Here is a 10,186-nt window from a genome sequence, read left to right on the forward strand (position 1 = left end):
TCCCAAAATATATTGAGAAACGTATAGAAGCATTTGAAAACCGAATGTTGAAGGGTTGTACTGGACTGACCCCCTCAACTCCTCAACATATTCTCAATGTCATATCTGGTGAATGGCCGGTTTCCGAAAGAGCCCTATTTTGCACTGCCAAGGAGTTAATTAAAGTCAAGATGATAAATACTTCCTTTTTTCAGGAAATTATATCTCTCAGTGATACTGTCACTTCCAACTATACTTTTTGCTATCAAAAACTTCGTCATATTTTTGATAAGTTAGATTCAATTCCTCCCTTGAATTTCATTACCAGCAAATGCAGTCTTCATGAACATTCTCGAATCGATCTCTACCTCAAAAAAAAATGTCAACTTCTCTTGTATGAGGTTGTTATGCCAAGAAAAGCTCCTTTGTTATTACAACAACGATATATATGCCACTGGCGGTTCCGTCGGACATAAAGTATCGAGTTAAAGTGGAAGAGAAACTTTCCTCGACTTTTATTGAGTTGCTCGCCAGTCGACTTGCTATTAATGTTGCTATGTCCGTTGGTATCAGAAGGTTTGGAAGTCAGCTCTACTTCTAATAAATAAAAGAGATGCAGAAAATCAGTATGTATATATATTCACAAGATGTTACATGAATCTCAAGTGGATGACTGTCACTTCGTTTGGGTACCTGGCCACTGCGGCTTTTTTTTAAATGTAAAAGCCGACTTTCATGCAGGGAGAGCTCGTGTTGATGGGACAATTTTGTCCATCAAATACACTCCCAATGAAGCAATTCGGGCTATTCGCAACCACATCCTTCAACAGCTAAACGACGAATTAAAAAGAAATCGCACGCGTTAAAAACAATCGTCCTTTCTATAAATTAAATCCCGCATTTCAATTCAAACCTTTTTCTGTATCTTCTTTTAATTCCTGGGAAATCAAAATTCTTTATAGACTCATGAGTGGTCACACTTATGACAAAGTTTATTTAAAAATGATTCGTGCTATACCATGTGATATTTGTGAAGTTTGCAAAGTTGTTGAGTCTGCTGAGCATCTAATCTTCAGATGTCACAGGCTTGATGGCATTAAAGATTCCTTTAGCTTCTTCAAGATATATGGCTGTCTGCTCGATCTCTTTGCAGCAAAAAATGTACGTCATATCGGGGAACTAACTTGCTTTATTAGAAAAGCTAATTTATCCTTTTAGAATTTTTTTTTTCCTATTCTTTCCTTTTTTTCTTTCGTTTTTGCGTTCAATCATCTTCTATTACCATAGCATTCCTTTTCGTTTTCAGCCAAAGTTTGCAACACTGTTTAACTTTCAAGAACTCAACAAGCACAATTACACGCACATACACATTTACACTAAACATGTTGGCTCCAGTTATTATGGCCGCTCGTTTTTTTGTTACGTTTTGTACATAGTTGTGACCAAAAATTGCGACAGTTTATTATCTAGACATATAAGCCACAAATCTATTGTCTTAGTCCATCTCCATTCAACATACCAAAAAAAAAAAAAAAAAAAAAATTTTTTGGGAGAAAAATTTTACAATTGCTAATTTTTGAATTTTAAAAACAAATATCTGGAAATATTTGAAAAATTTTACAATTGCTAATTTTTGAATTTTAAAAACAAATATCTGGAAATATCTTCTCGGAATCCGGACTACGAAGTTTAGATAGCTGATTGAGGATGATGAGGACAACTTATATGCTATTTATACTGCCCGAGATCCCTCAAAGTTCATCAGCCGTACGAATCAAACTGCTTAGAGGACATTGAAATGGCATACAATTGTGCTATGTTTTTTCCGGTACGTCAACTCACTAAAGGTGTACTTGACCGTTATTTACGTTTTTTAGAAAACATGCCGAAAAGTTTTGTGCAAATGTATGGTACGGTGTTGCTACAGATGATATTGAGGTGCGTTTGTGCGTTTGTGTTATTCGCTGCGTTTGTGTTTGGATTTAGTCGGTAAATGCTATAATGCCGTCGATAATTCCACTGTTGTTTATCTTAGCGATATTTAAGCCTTGCATAAAGCTCTCGATTTAAAAGATGAAGAGGTGGATTTTAAATTAATGCCTATGAGAATGAATATATATAATTATAATAGCTTTTATAAAGACTTTCTTTCGGTGGTAAAAGATGAAGATATTGAAAGTTTTACACCTGTTGTTCCAGAAAAATCGCGCGAGCTGTTGGCTGATCGTAAAGTAAAACAAAGTTCCGCAAGACATTCTTTGGGGCAATTTAAATTATCTTTGGTTCCTGATCTGGCTCTTTCGGCGCAATATTTTAATTATTTTCAAAAAGATGAAGCACTGTAGAAAATATTAGCGCAGAGATAATGCTATAGTAAAACGTAAACGTCTTAGGACTGTAAAATTAAAGAGCTGGGATATCCGCGGACAGTCAATATAACCAGTGCTTGGTATGAGGTACTTTTAACATACAGACAGTAAATCAAGTAACTTGCACGTTGCTGGCATAATGCTTTTGGGTTTCCAATCAAAATGTGAACTCGCAAAAATTGCTTACTGCAAATCATGCAATGTTATGTATCCGGATAACCGAGACATTTTGGGGTCAAAAAAGCTTTATCGGTCATTATGGGAACGCGACAAAGTCGCCATACGTTTATTTATAAGTAAACATAAATGTATCTCTTGCTATGTTGCCAGCTAGTTTCTTTCAATTGTGCTTTTTATTTCGTATTCCAACGTATTGTTACGGAAATCCCCAATCTAGTTGATTCCAATTAAGGCATTTTCTAGAATAATAAATTCCTTAAAGAGAAAAGAATTCAAATGTACATTTGCGAGGCGTCATGCAACTGCAGACCGATAAAAGTGATTAGCGGAAAAGCAGACAGGTAAAAACAAAGTGCATATTCGCAGGCGCGTCATGCAGCTGCAGGCCGATGAAAGCGGTTACCAACAAAACCAGCTTAACGTATTAAGAATCAAGTCATAAAATTAGGTACTAGTAATATGTTGGCAAAAATGTATATGAATAGAATATTTGTGAAAGACTCTAGAGTAGAAAAAGAAAATTTGAGTGAAGCAGTGGAAAGTATTGCCAAAAATAATTTGTAAATAATCCTACATTTAAACAAATATAATTATAAATAAAAGAAGTTTTAGGTGTATTTCTCTTGAATAAAATATATGCGATCCAGTGATACCGACTGTATCTTATAAAAGCGAATTTCATAACAGTATTTTGTATTTTATTTAACGAATTTACTCATCCTTTTAAATAATTCTGCACGTTGCCATCATCCTTCGAATATACTTCAGCTTCTTTTTTCAATTGTTTCTCCTTTCGCTCTGGCCCATAATGATTTGTAAGGATTCCGCCCTTTTCCCTTGTTTATTGCGTTGTCATTGTATATAAATATAAATTGTTACTAGCCGCCTAAAATGTAGTTTGTTCAAATTAGCAATTAGCAAACATATATTGTTACACCATTCAAAGGCGACCGTCTTATTACCCTTTCGAGTAGTGGCTTCCATACGCACGTCAACACCATCATCTTTATAGGGCGCGGGGAGTGCTGGAGCATCCCAATAACGTCTTTCTATCTTGTACTGCGCGCAAACAACGATAGATTTTCATACGTTCTACATTTCTTTCTTACATTTAATATTTCATTTTTTGATCTTATAACAATGCACTATTAAAGATCGGTTGCTATGCTATGATATTAAAAGAATATTTTTGCACATGTGTCCCCTAGTTACGGGAATATGAATCGCGTAAAGAATTGCGATGGAGTTAGTCATAATTATACCCATCACCGAAGTATAATAGGTATATATAATTTGCCAAAGCGTTTGCAATGCCCAGAGACCCCACAGAGCATATATTCTGTTTTTCTAAAGTTATAAAAAAGTGGCTTTTTACTTATTGCTCACAACCTACGACTAAATCTACAAAAATTTTAACGTCTATTCTACGGAAAATGATATAGTGCTTTTACAAAAATTAAAAATTTTATAGTGCGTTATTATTTCATATTATTTTCAAAGCCTTTATTACATACGGAAACAAGCTTTAAAAACCCATACGGTATACAAATTCTTGGCCACTTCCAAATTCGGAATGCACCTAAGCATGCAACCGTGCATGCCCCGTTCGCAGAAATGAAGATCTCACCTACAAACTTGCAAAAGAATTTGAAAATGAACCAAACTTTTCAAATACCACGCCTACGACGCCCAACTTTTATTTTGAAAAAAAAAGAAGTACTACAATCAACATGAAACCAAGCAAAACTATTGGATACGACCTATTTGAAAATAATGTAAAACAGAAGCGACACTTTATGCTAATGTTGTAAACACAGCAGCATATATTTTTCTGAGAAAAATATTAGCTCCACTGCGCCATACACATTTTAACACAGAAAAGAAAACAACAATTTATATACATACACGTATTTAGAAATTAAACGCTATGATGATTTAAAAGAAAAAATATTTGTTAGCGACTACTTTAACGAATTTATTGAAAGCGGCTTTGAATAAATGTAAAACACTTTAAATTTTATTTTGAATTTAATAAAAAAGGAACCTCTTTTCTTCCCCCTTGTTGAGGGTGATTGTCTATGTGTGCTGGCAAAGTAAGAGAGCGGCGCGTAATAGGTTCGATCTTCGCATCCAGATATGCGTCAGCAGGATATACGTATTAGGAGACATAGCCTAAATAAATTTTCAAATTTCTGAAAGTTCGGCTTAAGGCTCTGAAAATAGTAGGGAGTTTCATTCTAATATAAAAATTTATGTTTTCTTATTTTTCGAACTTCCCAATAGTCTGGTTCGTACAAATCCTTAACTAAAAGATACACTGATATTTCACGTAGTATTGCATAAATAAGCAATTGGTAATTGCTTAGCTTTTCTTTGCAAAAGAGGCGTTAATTGTAAATTTTACTAATTGGACCCTTTTTTTGGTTGGAAAATATTGGAAGATTAGAATATGTCCTTACCTTGATATAACCATTAATTTTGCCAATCTTGCTCTGTAAACGTTGTTATTTTAAGGTAAGACTATTCTCTTCATCGTTTTCAGTAACAATGTTGATTGAATGTAGAATAGAAGCACTTATAGTGTGAAACTTACAACATACTAAAAATGTGGATGCAATTTGAGATAAAAAACATTTGCTTTCGTTTTTTCTTAATCTGGTGAAAAATTCATTTTTGTTGAAAAATTAAAATTAGTTAAGAATAAACTACAATTACGAGTTATTATTATTAATTTTGTTTTAAGTACAACTTTTACGAGTAAAATTTTAATTTTTCTCGAGTTCTGAGAGTCCTTTGATTCGGAGACTTCTGGTGGTGGCATTATTGGGGTCATTGTGTCCGTTTTCGACCACATGATTTTATATTCTTGAAATGCAGCAGCGGAAGCAGCTTCTCAGTTAACAATAGAATTTTACGTTTAATGAGGTTAAACTTTTTGAAAACTCTTTACAAATATATTGAATATTGTTTCGAATTTTTTTTTTTAGTAAAAAATTTATAAAATTATAAAATTATTTATTATTACTATGTATATAAACAAAAAAATCGAGTCAACTTGTGTTCAGTGTAGTGCGTGTTTTCTTTTCGTCTGCGTTTTTTCAATTGTTTCGGTGTTTTTGTGTATTTAACTTCTGTCTTTTCGGTGTTATTGCTAAAACTGGTTAACGCGGATATCGCGTATGTGCTTTTGTTTCGTCTATATATAATAAAAAATAGAAAACAAACAAACAAAAAAAAAAAAAAAAAAATTGAAAACATTCGACACTTTTCTTTAGTAGTTCCCAACCTTCTTTCAGAGTTCCCAAACCTTTTCAAGTGAGTGGTTATTTCACAAATAATAAACAATAGACAACAATAAGGCATAATGGCCCCGGGGCCGCCAGACAAAAACCCGAATGGATTTTATCTATTAAGTGATATATCCCCCCAAAGAAAAAAAAGTAAAAAATCAGATTTTCCGGTGTTGCCGATCAGCGATATAACTCCTATTGATAAAAAATATATTGTTATTTCCTCAACCGATGCTCGAATAACAATTTCCCAAATTAGCCCTTTTGCTATAAAAAAAGCTCTAGATAGCATTACAACATACATCGACTCCATCTCGATTCTACGCGATGGGAATTTACTGGTCCTCGCTGGGAACCCGCGCGCAACCGAAAAACTCATAAAGGCCAAATCTTTAGCTAATCTATGTGCTATTTCAGCTAAACTACATGAGAAACTTAACTCGGTTCGAGGCGTAATTTATGCCCCTTGCTTAAAGCATGTGCCGGAAGATGAAATTGTTCGCGAAATGGGCATTCAAGGAGTGACTGAAGCATATAAATTAACCAAACTGAATGATGACGGAAAAACACGCTCTCCTACAGGAAGGATTATTTTAACTTTTGATCGCTATCGATCACCGCGAACAGTTGATGTGGCGTGGTATAAATGTAAAGTAGAACTATACATCCCAAATCCTATGAGGTGTAAAAATTGCCAACGCCTGGGTCATACGGCAAAAAGATGCACTAATGCTGCATCTTGTGCTAACTGTGGTCATACTCCACATACTGAAAGCTGTACCCGCAGTTTCTGCATAAATTGCAATGATCAACACTCAGCGTTAGACAAACAATGCCCACGTTTTGTACAGATGCGTGAAATATTAAAAATCAAAACAGAAAATTACTGTAGCATGGGCGAAGCGCGACGCACATACCGGGAAAGAAATCCATCTGTAGCCCATGGAATTGGCGAAAGTAATACCTATGCTGCTGTTGCCTCACAAATCGAGCCTAGTAAGACTTTAATTGCAACTGCTTCCAATGGAAAACCTGTTCCACCATTAACCAAAAATTATATTGCGAAACCAGTTACATCACCCGCCAAAGATAATATTGAAAAATCTAAAGCAACTGCAAATTTTGAAAAAATTAAAACAACAACACATATGCTAAAATCTAATAAACCAAATATTCCAGAATCTCCAGCTCTCAACTTTACTCAACATATCACAAGTGGTAATGAATCCATTCTTTCATCCATTAATCAACCTTCAATTTCAAATTATTCACGTTGCGCTTCAAATGTACCAAATCACCTAAATACAGATTATTCTGCTGATAAGAATAAATCATTCCCGAAAAATTCCTATAGCGACCTTCTCGACGGAGACGCTGACATGTCAACTTAACCCTCCCATGTCAACTCCACTCTGCTTACATGTCATTACAATTAAATAAAGTTTTTAAAATTCTACAATGGAACATTAAGGGACTTATTAATAATTTTGATGAACTCCGTACACTCATAAGTGATTTTAATCCAACCTTTTTATCGCTTCAAGAAACCCATTGTAGAAGCTCTTTTAATCCTATTCCACCCAAATCATATACTGGATACTTCACGAATGCTGATCAAAACTCATATTCCAAACAAGGAGTAGGTATTTTTATAAAATCAAGTATACCTCACAAACGCATAAATTTAAGCTCAAATATACAAGCCGTAGCGATACAAATAATGTTAAATATAAAATTTACAGTGCTTTCGCTCTATATTCCACCTTCGCAATCGTTTTCTCAGCAAGAACTCTACAATTTATTCTCCGTACTTTCCCCCCCATTAATTATATGCGGCGATTTCAACAGCTGGAATACCATCTGGGGCTCATCAGTGAACCACACTCGCGGTACTGTTTTAGAAAAGGCCTTTTTTCAAAGCAACCTTTGCGTTTTAAATGATGGAAAACCAACGCACTTCTCAACTCATCATACTTTTTCACATATTGATTTAACATGTTGCTCTCCATCACTTCTTCCTTTGGTGTCCTGGTCTATTTCTGATGATCTACATAACAGTGATCACTTTCCAATCATAATCGATCTTAAACTTTCAACGTCCTCTGCTACTCCAGCAAAACAGGCCAAATTCCTCCTAGATAAAGCGGATTGGATCAATTACTCCAAACAGGTGGAGTCATTTTTGAACTCAAAGCCATTTAACGGAAACTGCAACCATGATGCTGCTATTATGTCTAAATCGATTCGCACGGCTGCTTATCTTTCTATTCCTCAATCCTTTTAAACGAGCTAGGGTTCCATGGTGGAACAACACGCTTTCGTTTTTGAGGAAAAATAAAATGGATCTATGGCACCGCTTTAAGAGATGTCCTGATCAGAATCACTTGTTATTATACAAAAAGGCCAATGCTCTATTCAGGAAGGAATTACGGAAATCAAAGGCACTTAGTTTCGAACTTTTCTCGAGACGAATTCACAGAAATACATCAATGAAAGTTGTCTGGAACAAAATCAACAGACTTAATGGGACTTCAAACCTGAACGAAATTTCTGCCATCTGCACTCCCAATGGAACTTTAACTGACGCAGATGAGATTTCTAATTACTTTGGAAAAGTGTGGTGCGAATACTCCTCTGACAGCAACTTCTCCAGTGCTTTCATTGAAAATAAAAGGACTCCAATATCTCCTTCAAATAATATCGATAGATGTGCCATGTTCCTGGAAAATAGCGTATCTACCTCAGAACTTGGAAGTTGTCTCTCCAATTTGAAGGGGAAGACACCTGGTCTAGACCGCATCTCATACCAAATGATCAGTGCAATGCCTAAGTCTAGTAAAAAGAAATTACTGGACCTATATAAAACGGTATTTATGACTGGCCATATACCCTACATGTGGAAACTGGCAACAGTTGTTCCAATTCCAAAGTCAAAAAATGTCTCCATCGCATCTGATTATCGCCCAATTTCTCTTTCATCTTGCCTTTCTAAGGTTTTAGAGAAGATTATGGCATCTAGATTATCTTGGTTTCTTGAATCCAAGAACCTGATAACAAAGCAACAAGTTGGTTTCAAGCGGGGTAGAGGGTGCATCGACGCTCTGTTACATATTGATTATTTCACAAGCAAAGCAATTTCCGAACGAAATCACGTAACAACTCTCTCAATTGATTTCGAAAAAGCATTTGACAGAGTTGGTCTTCATGTTATCTTAAGACTCTTGAAATCATGGAATGTTGGACCCAAATTCTTCAACTACGTCAAATCATTCATGTCGCATCGGCGGTTTAAAGTTAGAATCAACAATCATCTTTCTGATTCCTTCCCGCTAAAGAATGGCATTCCGCAAGGACCTTTGTCTTTGTCCCGCTTTTCCAGATCGCTTTCAACGAAATTAGCGAAATTCTTTGCTGTGTGCCAAGAGTGGAACATTGTCTCTACGCGGACGATGTATACATTTTTACAAAAGAAAAAGACAACACGAAAGCAATCAACATCCTCGAATCTATTGCATGTGAGATCTCCACATGGGCAAACTCGTCAGGAGCTAAAATTTCTATACAAAAATCAAAAAAAAAACCACATTTGTCGAAAACAAATGTGCGATGCAGGAAACCTACTGATGCATATTAACGACTTACCAGTACTAAATGTGCAGACGCTCCATGTTCTCGGGCTCACGTTTTCAAACAATTATCGTTGGAAAGCACACTGCCTTCGTTTAAAAAACTCCCTTTTAACAAGGGTAAATTTCATATAGTACGTTGCTTGGAGAAGCCATGCGCATATTAACACTATCGCTTATCTTACCAATATGCTTGTGTTAAGCAAGATTGACTATGCTTTGATAATTTATGGCAATAGCTGCAAATTTAATATCAACATCCTTAAACCGGTCTATCACCAAGCCGTTAGAGCAAATTGATATGCTTTTCGGACGACGCCCATAAATAATATTATAATTGAAACTGGTCTCCCAACTTTAGAAAATAGACTGTATGAGTTAAAAGCTAAAATAGTCCCTAAGCTTCTTAATTCAAACAAATCCATTCTCGGTGATGACGTAAGAAAGATTATTATTGCGAAGAAAATTCCAAAGTCACCATCTGCAATTGACCATTGTTTGTGCATCGCAAAGGAATTGAACATTCCCTTAAAAATTTCCCGCTCTTTTGGTGTTAAGCCTCCCTGGATTTTGAAAGACTGCTCTTTTGACATCTCGCTGTCTATGCACAAGAAAGAAGATACTCCAAATTACGTCTTCAGGAATCTAATAGCTGAGAAAACCCAAGTATTGGACAATACTGGTTGGAATCTTTTGTACACAGACGGCTCAAAATCTCCTGGTCTGCCTCCTGCTTGTGCGG

This window comes from Glossina fuscipes, unplaced genomic scaffold, assembly GCF_014805625.2.
Source record: "Glossina fuscipes isolate IAEA_lab_2018 unplaced genomic scaffold, Yale_Gfus_2 224, whole genome shotgun sequence".
In the NCBI taxonomy this organism is placed as follows: domain Eukaryota; kingdom Metazoa; phylum Arthropoda; class Insecta; order Diptera; family Glossinidae; genus Glossina; species Glossina fuscipes.